At 40.2% G+C, this 12,993-nt stretch overlaps 1 protein-coding gene across 9 annotated transcripts in view; it reads right to left on the reverse strand.

The window, feature by feature from the left end:
• NLGN1 (neuroligin 1) overlaps positions 1-12,993 on the reverse strand; it is a 477,276-nt gene that overhangs the window by 335,425 nt on the left and 128,858 nt on the right. For 4 of the 9 annotated variants that reach the window (XM_061452527.1, XM_061452525.1, XM_061452524.1 and 1 more), the window contains exon 1: positions 8,354-8,937. The exons of 2 other annotated variants lie outside the window; for them this stretch is intronic. The gene's annotated coding sequence lies outside the window, so the exon portion shown is untranslated. Of the gene's footprint in view, positions 1-8,353; positions 8,939-12,993 lie in introns of those variants that run through there. 3 more of the 9 variants (XM_061452526.1, XM_061452523.1, XM_061452522.1) reach the window with 2 other exon arrangements.

Genomic DNA, 12,993 nt, shown 5'->3' on the forward strand with positions numbered 1-12,993 from the left:
AGATGAGCAGCAGAATAAGGAGTACTGACAATCAATTTGGGGTAAGCTTCTTGTGGATCTCAGGAGGAGGAGAAAAATCTTCAGATTTTACTGTCATCTAGATGTGAAGATCACAACTGGTCCCTGTGCTAACACAAATGAATTTTAGTGTAAAAAGTATTTGATAAAGTCTTTCATGGTCATTGGAACAGTCTACACAATATAAAGGTTTTTTTTTCTATCATCTATTATTTTATTATCTTCCTTTCTGAATTTAAATTACTTTATAGCTCAGATTTTGAAATACTTTAGAGAGGCATTTAGTATGCTGAGGAGCAAGCAATCCAAGGTAAGTTCAGTGTATCTTTGCATTTCCAATGACACAGGGTATCCCACAACAGTTTACATCTGCTGCAAACTGCAACAGCTAAACTTCTCTTTGTTACTCATGCAAAGAGCATCAAATCTTAAGGGATGCCTTGAACTGCACCACCTGTCAATAGTTCCAATGGACTAATAAAAACCTTTGGTGGCACCCAAGGCTTACAGCCATATGCCAGCTTCAGCACGTGTAAAGGCATTCTTATGGTATCTCCATACCACCGGCTGTTTTCTTTTTAGCTGAAGATGTACCCAGTAATTTGATATTCATGCTTAAAAATTCCTTTCCACCTCAGTTTTGCTAGTAAATCCCAATTGCACAAATATTCATAGAAAGCAACTGTAAGAGTTTTGAACTGCACACAATGCTGCTTCATTTCAAAACACAAATGCTATTTGCAGAACCAATGACATTTGCACCCATTTTTACTTACAAGAGTCTCTACTTAGAACTAAGAGCCCAAAGTTGTTTCATGTCTCTGAAGAGAAATCCATGTTCTGAAATATGCTACAATGACAAACAGGAATGTGGCCAGTGGAATAGAAGCCATTAAAGGAAAGACTCTGACCCAGGGTGAACACTACATTGGTGTGACACACCAATTGTAGACATAGTCAGATAAATCCTTCAGATGCATCACAGAATTTCCCATCTCTTCATTCACATTTCAAGTTGGCATTCCCAAGTTAGCAAAAGGAAGCATTGTGTCAAACACAGCATATTTTTTCCCTATGTAGTAGTAAAGACTTTTAAAGAGTATTTCCATAAATACTTGGTGAAGGGAAGGGATTTACATGTACTTAGTTAAAAAAAAAATTAACTACATACATTAAAAAAATAACAGGTGTATGAAATTATAATAGAGGAGGCTGCAGTCCTGAATACATACACCTAAGAAGGGTATGGTTCTGCGGGGGTTTGGTTAGCTCCTACATGCCAGCACCTCCTCCTGAAAGCAACTCCAAGTCTGGAAGCTCCAGAAAGCAGCTTGAAAACAAATTAAACCCTACTGAGATGCACAACGTTTGCTGAGATCGCCAGCAAAGGTGTGAATATGGCATTATTCTGGTGGGTCACAATCCCACCCCACACTGGTGTAAGATTACAAGTGTTATGCTACACAGGGCTGCACATAACCCAGGGGATAAGGATTTCCAGGTGCTACAAAACGTGTAGATGAATCACTCCGAGATCAGAGAGACTGATTCCTCAGTACCATTCTTTCACCTCTATTGAATACGATGTTTTGTACATAAAACCTTACAACCAAATTAGTAAAAATATTTACTACAGTATTCAACACAGTGTAGCACACATTAGTGAAAAGCTGAATTAAACTAAGTAGATGTTGTAAAACTCATTTAAAATGTCATATATTTTTCAGCTTCACTATATTTTTGTTCTTTCCCATTAGTGGAAATATTCACTAATGCTAACTCATTATTAATTAGTATTTTCATGATCAAAAGATCCTTTAAATAATTTCTGCAACTTAGTCTGTCAAAATAGACTTCTGATCATAATTTTCTATTATTTTTAAATAGACAAACCTATGAGAAAAGGGTCACTTAAGTTTTATTATCTTCCATTTACTCACATCAATAAATCATTTTCTTAAAATAATTCTATTTCTTAGCTGAAGTAATTGTTTATATTACCAGAAGTTGGCTGCAATTTTTTAATGTGGACTACAGCTTTCTGACATTTTGCACAGTAAGTAGGTAACGAAATGGTGATTTTACCCATAACAGAAAGAATGGGTAACTCTGTCGCTTATGTGTAAAGTTTTAGACAGCTAAGTAATACAGATTTAAATTAAAAATGACAGATGCACTGGCTTGGAATATAATGGGCACTGAAGTGAACCTTTATTCCTTTTAGCAGCTTACAGTTAACTCTTAAACGGACCGCGCATTATACTCACTTTTGAGTCCTCCTAACTATACAGCTAAATGATCAAATGGCTATTCTGTTGATGGCAGTAGTGTGCTTGAGGACATGAAGATTTTTTGACCTACTATAGAAATTCAACTGAACTCACGTTAATCAGAAGTCATACCAGATAAAAAATATCCCAGATGTTTCTCATCTGAGATCTTCAGTATAGAAATCTGTATGTTGTATATCATAAGGCCAAGTGGATTTAACTTGCTTTGATTAACACTTTGTAAACCATGCTTCTCATCTGATCACTCTAAAAGAGTGTACTAGAACCTATCCTAGAGGCCCCTAAAACTAAGTGGTTTTTTATTGTGTCTACAGAATTAGTAATAAAGTTTATTACCTGATACGTTTGTGGCTGACCCTTGGTTCACCGGGGTTAAGCACATGAGAAAAGTAAACTGGATTTTGTTTGCTACCTTTAATACAATTATAATATCAACAATAATACTATCTGTAGTGCTAGTCCATCACCTAAGGCAAGCTTTCATATCAGATTCATAAGAAAGATACCACTTTTCTATTTTCCTATTTCTGAGGCATTTAAGATAAAAAATTGGAAGATTAAAAAAGCTATAAAAACAGTTATTACAATTCCTTGAGAGAGAACTCTGAAAGCGAAGATGTTTGAAGGAACTCAGACTTGTCTATGCATCATTTTTCTATCTGCATACCATAGAATAACAGTTCCAAATAATACAAAATCCTTGTTGTAGAGTCAGATCAATAACTAGCTCTTCAATAAGATGAATTAAAAAAACAAACAAAACAAAACAACCCGCTCAACAAACTTCCTTGTGGCACAAAAAAGAGCAAATGCTTTACCTGAACAGATTCTGGTCAAAATTCCAGGCTAATTGAGATCAAATTCCAACGCATCATAAAATCCACAGAGGTATAAATATAATCCATCAATCACAAACCCAAATCTCTTAACTCAGCTTCCGAAGTGCTCTTCAGTAGTGTTACCATGCTTTCCGGAATTGTAGAGTGCACACTACATTTCAAGCACAGTATTGGCATTATAGGAATCTATCAACTTGAGAGTCCCCCTTCCTGTGATGTAGTATTCTGTGTATCTGTGACTTTGCTTGCGTTTGTTCCAAAATGAATTTCATGCTTAACTTGTTTTTCTTAATTAAACTTCCTTTAGCAGTTTCCAATATGTGCATTATTAAAAGTCATTAGTCCCATTCATGCCTGCCTGTCATTTTTGGCTTCATATTCATGTATCAAAAAGCTCTGTTGCTTTATATAAGAAGAAAATTAAATAATAAATATGAGAACTTGAACATTTTATGAGTGTCAGTATGAGAAAGTGGCTGCAAGGTCCATAAGGTTTCACACAAAAAAAAGCATTACAGCTAAAGCTAACATGCTGACACATCTCTGATCTATAAAGTCTGCAGTAATGGTAGCAGTAAAGTGTTTTGCCATAGACGCGGAATTTTTCTCTCACATGAAACAGAAATAGGATATAGCACAGACTATATTTACTGTTGTGAAAAAAAATTCAAATAAAATTTCCCTAAAGTTTAGAATATAACACCATTAAATGTCTACAAAGATTTACTCTTTCCATCTGACTTCATGCGTAGCTCCTGTTATTCAGCTCCTTGTCCTGTTTTCATTTTCTACCACTATCTGCGAGTAAGACACTCATTTAAGCTACAGCAACTAGTCTCAGAACTCCCTGTGGTCATGTCCTGGTCATGCTGACCATGCCTCCAGTGAGAGAAATGTGTCCTAACCAGCAGCAGGGTTCTCATTTCAACTATTTCAGGGCACAAGCCTCCACAGAAATAAGACATCTTTGTGAAACCAGTTGAAGAAACAAAAGCTCCATCCCACAATGCCTATATTACACAGGCTTAAAGATGTCAAAATATTCAGTATCTCTATGTAGTAAGGTTTCTCCTAAATAATCTGTCATTTTCTCCTCATGAGTATTTCTAACTCCATGTGCCTACATAACACTTTACTGCTTTCAAGTACTTTTTTTGGAAACTGGGGGATGGGGTTTGGAAGGCAGAAGTTAAAGAGTAATTTTAAGTTCAGGCATTGAACTTAAAAGCTTCAGACAAGATAGAATTAAATAAAAACAAAAAGTACAACATAAATGTATTCCCTTCATTAAATTCCCAGAAACAGTTCAACGAGTGGACTAATAGCATCTCTATGCAGGATTTGATTGAGGAGATTCAGAAAACGTATTTTTTAAATTGCCATTTAAGTTCTCTGCTTGGTTAAAGGAATACAAGTCGCTTGAAACACAATATTTGTAAAGCACCCTTGATCAATTTTATGATTTTACAGCCACATTGCTAATTTCCAAGCACTACATTCCCCCTTAATATGGCACAAAAGACCTAGCCAAGCATCAGTGGAAAGTAACACACTACCCAAAGGCGGCTCTACAACGGATTATGCAGAAAATATGAGAACAGAAAAATTCAGCAAATGGGGAAAAGAGAACTCCAATTGCTTTTCTTTCAATGGCCTCATCTTTTATTTGCCCACAGCAGTGGAAAAATCATTTTACCCTGACGTATGCAGCCCAGACCTTTACATGGCTTGATTACCACCATAAGGGTATCTACAGTAGACACCGTGGCCCATGGATTCAGGCAGATGGTGGCCCTTTATACCACCTTTTTAGTGAAAAGTGGCATGGTAGAGTGGGTGCACAGAAAAACTTGAACATATGTCGTGGTTTAAACCTACCTGCTGAACCCAGGACATTATAGTACTAAGTATCCAACTAGTCACTTTTTATCCCTGGATAATACACAGAACATCATTAATGAGCAATTAAGAGTTATGAAAACAAAGTCTGCTGGAAAACATGTAGGGTCTTCAGAGGCAGATGGAAACGTGAAGCTGAGTCCCCAGGAAGTCAACATGATTTCCCCTTGTAATTGTGATCATTCAGTAGTCATTCAGGGGAACGTAATGTCATCATTTATCATTAAAACTACAGCAAGTGCTTTCAACATGTGATACATGATGAAGTTTCCTATCAGCTTCTTTTCTTTTTTTTTTTTTGTATCCTCTAAGTTCCTCCCTCCCTCCTACACAAACTCTTCTGCAACGCCCAGGTAGCAGGCAGGCATCCCCTTCTGAATACACACATTCCCTCATAATGCAGAGCTCAGAAGCAGGGCTACAGTAATGGAAATATGCTTTTTATAACAGCTTTTATTCATTGGTCAGGATCTATTTTTTATCATTAGTTGTTACACTTAACCATACGCAGATATCTGGGACTAATCAGAAATTATATTGTTTACTGGATCAGACTGACTACTGCCCATCCTTTATTAAAAGAAACCCACAAGGGTTTCTACTGATTCTCTGGCAAAATGTTGCCTTTTCATTACTTGCTTTCAAAGAATGTCTCTTTTTTTTTGCCCTTCTTTTTCACTATTTAATTTTTAACTAGTTTCTTTTTCATGTGATTAAAAAAACATAATAAATATGACATCAAACAAATAATTCAAAGCTAGCCAAGGATCTGTAATACAGCTTCACATCTCTATTAGAAAGGAATGTATATTTGCTTTTAATAAAGAAAGGCAAACCAATCCATTATGAACTGAGACCCTATTTAAGCCTCTGCTTTCTTCTTTTTTCCCCAGACACCATTTGAACAATTAGAGTGGTTTATGCTTCTGTGTATGCCAGTGGATATTAAATATGCAAACTGATAAAAAAATAAAACTACCACCATTACCATGTTCACAGCCTCCATTCACTTGCAAATCAATTTATCTGCCTACAGCTCTGTCCCAGTCTTTAAATAACCCTCCGAAGCAGACTGCTCCACCTCCAGCCAAATAATGCAGAGCAAACCCACTTTGTTAAGTATCGACAGCTATGGTGTTATCTTCTTACCCTGCCACAGAAAAGGGGTAAGATAACCAAAGTGGTATCAGGACGACAGCTCTTCTCCTTGATTCTACAACTTACTGCTTTAAGCAGCTTGAACACTCTCTGATGGCTTTCATTAATCACAAAACAGAGGTGTGCAGCCAAATCCTGCTTCCCAGCACACTTAGTATGATTATCCTCAGTCTCATTTTTCTTCCTGTGGTCTGCATATGATTCACATGAAATATACAGAATAAACAGGGTCTCTTAATATGTATATAAGGACCCCCTAACCATTCACTGCAAAACTGCCTTTGGAACATTGCTGCAGTCTGTAGCTTTAGTCAAAGAAAACCAGTGTCATCTATCAAAAGTAACTAAAAAGCACTCGTCTTTATCCCTGCATCCTGCACCAGAAATAAAATGGGAGGAAAAGAGAAAAAGAAAGAAGATATAAAAACCTGCCCAACCAGTATTTCCAAACATGGCTACTTAGCTTTTGGCTCTGAATCTGCAAATCTAATTTCAAAGATGCGAAAGTGGGCTGCGTGTTACAGCTGTTGAGCTCGCACAAGTCTCAGTGCAGTCAATGGGAATCAGTATCTTTGAAAATCAGGGCGCTGAATAATGGGCTTTATTTTTAAATGTCCATTTGTATCATGCATGGGTCTTTCACTTGTCAGGTGCCTGTAATAAACTATATGCGATTTCGTAAGTACCCCTTGCTTCAATTAAGCCAGCCCAGTAAAAAAAGCAGGAAAAAAGGTCCCAGAGCACAGTGTTGCTCTTTCACCAGTAACAGTAGTCTGTCAATGCATTAAAAATGCTGTTACTGTAAAAACCAAGCAACCTGAAAAAACAACCTGGGTCTTAAGGGAGCACGAGGAAGTTATTTTAAGCATCGTCACAAAAACATGGTTTCAGATACAAATTATCTCTGTGAATTTATCAGCATGGTCTGGTCCCACTAAGGCTCCGAATAAATGCAAATACTGCCACAGTGGATGGCAGTACCGGAGAAAATATTTCCTAAACAATTTCTTACACTTATGCAGGGAAAAAAAAAAAAATCTACTTCATTTCAAATTCACAGAACATCCAAACATGCTAAAAACATTCACTCTGATATTTATAGCCTCTATGGGATATATTGCAATTTTATACTAGTGGATTTTTAATACCATAGTTGTTAGAGCTAGAACAAACTGGCCTTCCAGAAATCAAAACCAGTGTCAAACTAAAATGATGTTCCTTTAAAAAGGTCAGCAAATTTACAGAAGAAAACAGCTCGTCCAGATTGTGTCACCTACAGCAGCCAAAACACACCACTTTAATCAAGCTCTGTTTTGTTTTATTTAAACAATTATTTTAATGTAATTGCTCGGAAACCATATGCATCCTTAAAATGATTCGAGATTATATCCTTTCTCCTGATTCCAAGGTAACTTTCTGGCTTTAATTATAAGTCAATTAATATTAAGTAATTTGGCTGATTAATTTTAATTAAACCTGTTGAAAATTGATTTTCCTTCAGCGAGTAGAGCTGAGGCTCTAGTGCGATCGTCAGGAATTGGAACGGGGAAAGGAAGGAAGCGGGGGGGGGGGGGGGGGGAGAAAGCCCGGTAGTTAGCACCCAAGGAGAACATCTCTGGAGAAAAAACATATATTAATAAATAAATCGATCCCCGTCAGGCCCGGCAGCCGGGGAGGGGACCGGCGCTGCGCGGGGGCTCGGCAGCGGGACCCGGGCCGAGGCGACGCTTCCCGGGGCGGGGGGAGGGCCGCAGGAAAAGTTCGCTCTCTCGGGCGGCGGCGGGGGCAGGAGCTGGCGGGCGGGCCGCGCCTGCGGCAGGTGCGGGCTGGGCCGGTGCGGGCGGGGTGCGGGGGGGTGCGTGTGTGTAAATCTCCCTGCAAACACCCCCCCGCCCCGCCACGGCTCCTGCCTCCGCACAGCTCCCCCGGGGCACCGCTCGCCACCGCAGCCCTGCACCCCAGCCCCGCTGCAGCAGCTAAATGCCGTCTCCCTGCACACGCACACACGGCTCGTAAACCGACAAAGCCCCCGGCTCGGCCCCGCAGCCGCCCTGCCTGGAGCCGGGGGTGCCGAGCCTGGCGCGGCCGCCCCTCCAGCCCAGCCCGACCCGGGCTCGCCCCTCAAGCCGAGAGCATCAAAGTATTTACCAGTTCGCGGCCGCTTTTCTGCAGTCACAGCTGAAACTGTAATTCAGTGGATTTGCCTCCTCCGGCTCTCGCCCAGCTGCTGTGGGCTGGAGATTTCTCAATGGTGCCTCGGACACTTCCGAATTATATCGATTTTTAGGTAATTTTCTCCCCTTTCCTCGGATCGGGGCGAGGGGAGGGGTGGGCTGGAAATCCCCATCCGGAATTCAGCCTTATCCGTGCCGAGCCACCTCCATTTAAATCCGACCATCAGGCAAGCAATAGAAATGATCAAACGCTACTTCTCTCCGTCTGCAAGCAGATAATCCCACTAATCCAATAGATCTCCCCCGAGCCAAAATTGCCCTCCAGACGAGTCCCTTTCGCTTGATGTCCGGCGGGTGATCGCAACGGTGCCCCGAGGGGTGCGTGTGTGTATGTACGGAGGGTGTGTGTGTGTGTGTGCGTGCGTGTCTGTGTTAATCTTTTTTGGCTCCTGGATGCGCGGCTCGCTAAAACCGCCGAGAACCCTGCTTTTCCCCCTATTACACGTTTCCACTCCAAATTGCTGCTGGATGAAAAATGGTACAAAGATACCCCCAGCGGCGGCGCGGCGAATGGCGCGGGTAGCCCCGACCCCTCTCCGCACCGCCCCAGCCCCTCTCGCGGCCCCGCTCCGCACCGCCTCGGCGCTGCTCTCAGCCCCGCTCTCGAACCGCACTGCCCCTACCTCCGGGAGACCCTCGTGGAGCCATACACGGAGGCGCCACGGCAGGAAAGCGGGGTGCCTCTCCTGTGGCTACATGCAGCCGCATGAAGCACATGCACCCTTGTGTAGATAGGAGGGATAAAGTGGTGTCAGCGTGGGATAAAAACCGCTGTGTACACCTGCGTGCGTGCAGGCTGTTGCTTCTTGCTAAATTATACCTGTGTGCAAGACTCAGATATTTCTCATGGGTATAATTCTGCAGTAAACCATGATCTTACTTACTTAGACCATCACTATCTGCACGTAAGATCTGTGCACATATGATCTGACTTTTTTTCCCTGGCTTATTCTTGAAATCTTTTAATTATTTTTCATTGCCTATTGTCTTTTGAGAAAAAAAAAATAAAAGAAATATTCTCTGATCCAGGCCTTCATGCTTTCTAGGGTCACAGTGGAGAATTAAAGGTGGCAACTCAGGGTATGTGGGGAGGAAGGAAGGCCAGATCAGAAGGGAAAGAAAAATAGTCCAAAATCTGAAAAGTCTGTTCATTTTTTAAACAGCCACAAACACACACTGAAAGATTATAAGCATCCCGAGTTAAGCCTCTTGTAGAGAGCTCATTAACATCTGTTACTTTAGAGAGACTTCCCTTCACATTGTGTTAAAAAAAAAAAAATCTGTGTTTTGTTGCATTAACATCCAATATTTTAAAATATTGACACTAATCAAGCACAGCACACCCATTCATGTCTCCAAGCATACAGCCCCAGGCAAGGTCTGAAGGTGCTCAATAATTTGATAAGCTTTTACACCCCTCACCTGAGAGCAGGTCCCAGTGGAGCCAAGGCCAGCCCCAGCCTTGCTGGGCTATTTCCGTCTCTACATCCCACTGAGGATCTATATCTAAATGTCCATGGCAGGAATGACAGGACACAGTAGCAGTTTATCCTGTGACATTTCTGTGTACTGGAATAATTGCGTCCTGTGCACATTTTTCATTTGGTAAGTATCAATAATTATTGTAGTCCATGATTAATTTCCAAAGGCCAGCATCCTTCACTACTCTGAAATTTAACTCTTTCACTGTCACTGAAAGCATGTGGTTCTCAGATGTGGGAGGAAAAGGCAGAACATACTCTTTGCTGACAGAGTAATGCTATGCATGTTGTTATATTACTCTCAAGGGAACACTATGGGGGGAAAAAAAGGTTTCAAAACTAGAAAAAAAAATGTGCATATCAATATCAATCACTTGCCACCAGTCACAGATCAACCAACAGCCTAAAAACTATCACCAAAGAGGGCAATACCAGGTGAGCTATTCCACCATTCTTTATCCACATAAAACCTTGGAGTAATTTTATCTCTGGGTTGTTTTCTCACTGAAAAGAAAGAAATACTGGTGACATAAAATAACTGCACCCTTACTGTCACTTGATGAGACATTGGAATCAAGGTGTGGAAAGTTTTCTTCTCACTCCAAGAAGGAATTCCTCAAGCCATTAGGTGAACACCTCATGTATCATTTAAGCATATAATTCCCTACTGATTATGTGAAAAAATCTACCCATTTATCTCTTTACCATATTGGGGGGGGAGGGTGGGGGGAGGGGAGCTGAAGCTGATAATTTCCATCCAATTTGCTACAATCTCACCTTTGGCCATGAAGCTTCCACCCGGTTCTAACCCATCTTTGGTTGTCTAGAAATGGCACATAGTTGTTTGAGCACATTGTTTTGCTTTAAACCCCTCTTACAGCAGTGATATGTGGTAACAGGTCATACCTAGCATCACACTTGCTGTGGCCTGCCCCCAGTGTTGGGGTCCCTTTCCAGAACTTCCCCACTATCTTTCATTCTACTCCCCACCTCCATGCTTCCACATTTCTAATTACTTCTTCCTTCCAGGGACCTTGGTAGCACAATAGCTCTCCTCTTATCTAAAATATTGATGGGGAAAGAAGAGTCCTGGCTTTTGGGGAGAAACAAGATTTGTCTTCAGCCCTGAAAGTTGTGGAGGTCTAGAAAGTGATATAGGTTTTTGGGAGAACAAAGTACAAGACTAGTCTCTCTATACTGGGAAGTGATAGTAATAGCTGTGCCTGAACAATAAATTTGATAATAACACCACCTAAGGCCTTATACTACTGTATTACTAGTGTAGTTTCTAATGATGATTCAGTCTACATCAAGTATGTCCCTGCTTTAAAGACTTAAGTGGCCTATACACACATTTATGTATAAGTACATATACGTATAAAGAGTGTTTGGACTCATTTGAAAGAAGGGGAGAAAAGCTCATTCTTGATTAGAACTTTGCTAAATATGTTTTAATATGCTGCATGTCAAGAAATTACACCTTTATTAAAATCTAAGGAATGCAAAACTGCGTTAAAGGATAGCATTAGTTAATATTTCATCCAGCTGAGTCTTGAACAGGGATATGTTATCTGTGTTTATTAAAATAATGGACAGAAATAGAAATTTCCATATACTGTAAATCCACAGAAATCTCAAAGTCCAGCATTCTGCAACATTCTAAAATTTATCTCTACTCCATTTTCTCTGTTTTAAGAACATGAAGCCCTTCAGACAACCCTCACCTAAGCACCTGACTTCTTTAAAGAGCAAAACATACAATCAAATGCTAAAAGAAAGCTACCAACTAGCAATCAAGCTAAAATACCTATCTGACGTATCTAAAGTATGCACCTGAAACATTAACAGTAAGAAAGCTTTTTCACGTGACACAAGATTCATGAGTTATTGAAAGATATAACTTAGGATAGCAATATGTTTTACTTTCAAGTATAGATTTTATCAGACTGTAGTTCTCAAGAAAAAACATTAACCTTTCTAATAGGTAGAAAAGGTGGAATTGTTTACACATCTAAGATTCTAAATATCCATTAATTTCTTGTCTCAAGATAGCTCATTAAATTGCTTCTTGCAAGTAACTTCATTAAATATTTTCTTTGATTTCATGAAACTTAAGATTACTCACCTCTGTCCATTTATATTCTTTAGATTGCCCCAACTGCCAAAGCTTTAATGAAATTATAACACCTGTCTGTAAGCTGCTTTAGTTAGCTGTAACTGCTGAGTTATTGCCAATCATTTGGTTTAACCTTGCCAAGAAGAGAGTCCCTTAAAGAGGCCATCCCTCTTCACAGCGTAGCCATTAAAGCTCTACACAAAGACACAGGGGCCTTACAGTTCCTCAGTCACCTAAAACACCCATCATTACTTGCTTATCACTTTCTTTCTTCAGTATTGTTCTTTTATAGCAACACAACCACATTTTGAAAAAATATGATACTTTGCTTGTATGGCAAAGAACTCACCCAGGAATGGTCAGACTTTCCTATATCGAGTCAAGAAAATCAGATGCACATAGTCTAAAGGTTCCATCTTTAACGGTACTCTCATCCACAGAAGTCCTCAAGCCTTTATCCACACCCCATGTGTCCCTACTGCCACCTCCTCTACGACGCCTGGCATCGGGACAGGACCAGTCCTTTTCTTCCTCCTGGCCTGTGATGAGAATCATACCTTTTGTCATATGCTAGGATTTGTATTCTGACATCATACAGGCTGTCCCTCAGTGACACTCGCTTTTTATCATTAGCACATTGTACTGGAATATTTAATTGGGTATGTTGCATCTCTGCACTGTAGATTTATTTTGCATTTTCATTTAATTAACAGCCATGATCAATGGTCTGATAGATGGCAAATCATTCTGTGAAGTGGAATCCTACTGGATTAAAAGCTCTGCTGGAAGGTTTCAAACACCCATTCAACCTGAACTTCTCAAAGGTGTTTTCTTTGAAGTACCGTGTTTCCAAAACACAGCACTCAAGGAAATGGGAAGAAGCAGCAAACAGGATCCAAGGATCACTCAAAACCTGATCCTACAGATTAGCCCCTCTTTAAATGTTGCCCCATGTTT

This window comes from Pezoporus flaviventris, unplaced genomic scaffold (genome assembly GCF_033815535.1).
Source record: "Pezoporus flaviventris isolate CSIRO_AGI_PZ_B2104156 unplaced genomic scaffold, CSIRO_AGI_Pfla_v1 ptg000013l, whole genome shotgun sequence".
In the NCBI taxonomy this organism is placed as follows: Eukaryota; Metazoa; Chordata; class Aves; order Psittaciformes; family Psittacidae; genus Pezoporus; species Pezoporus flaviventris.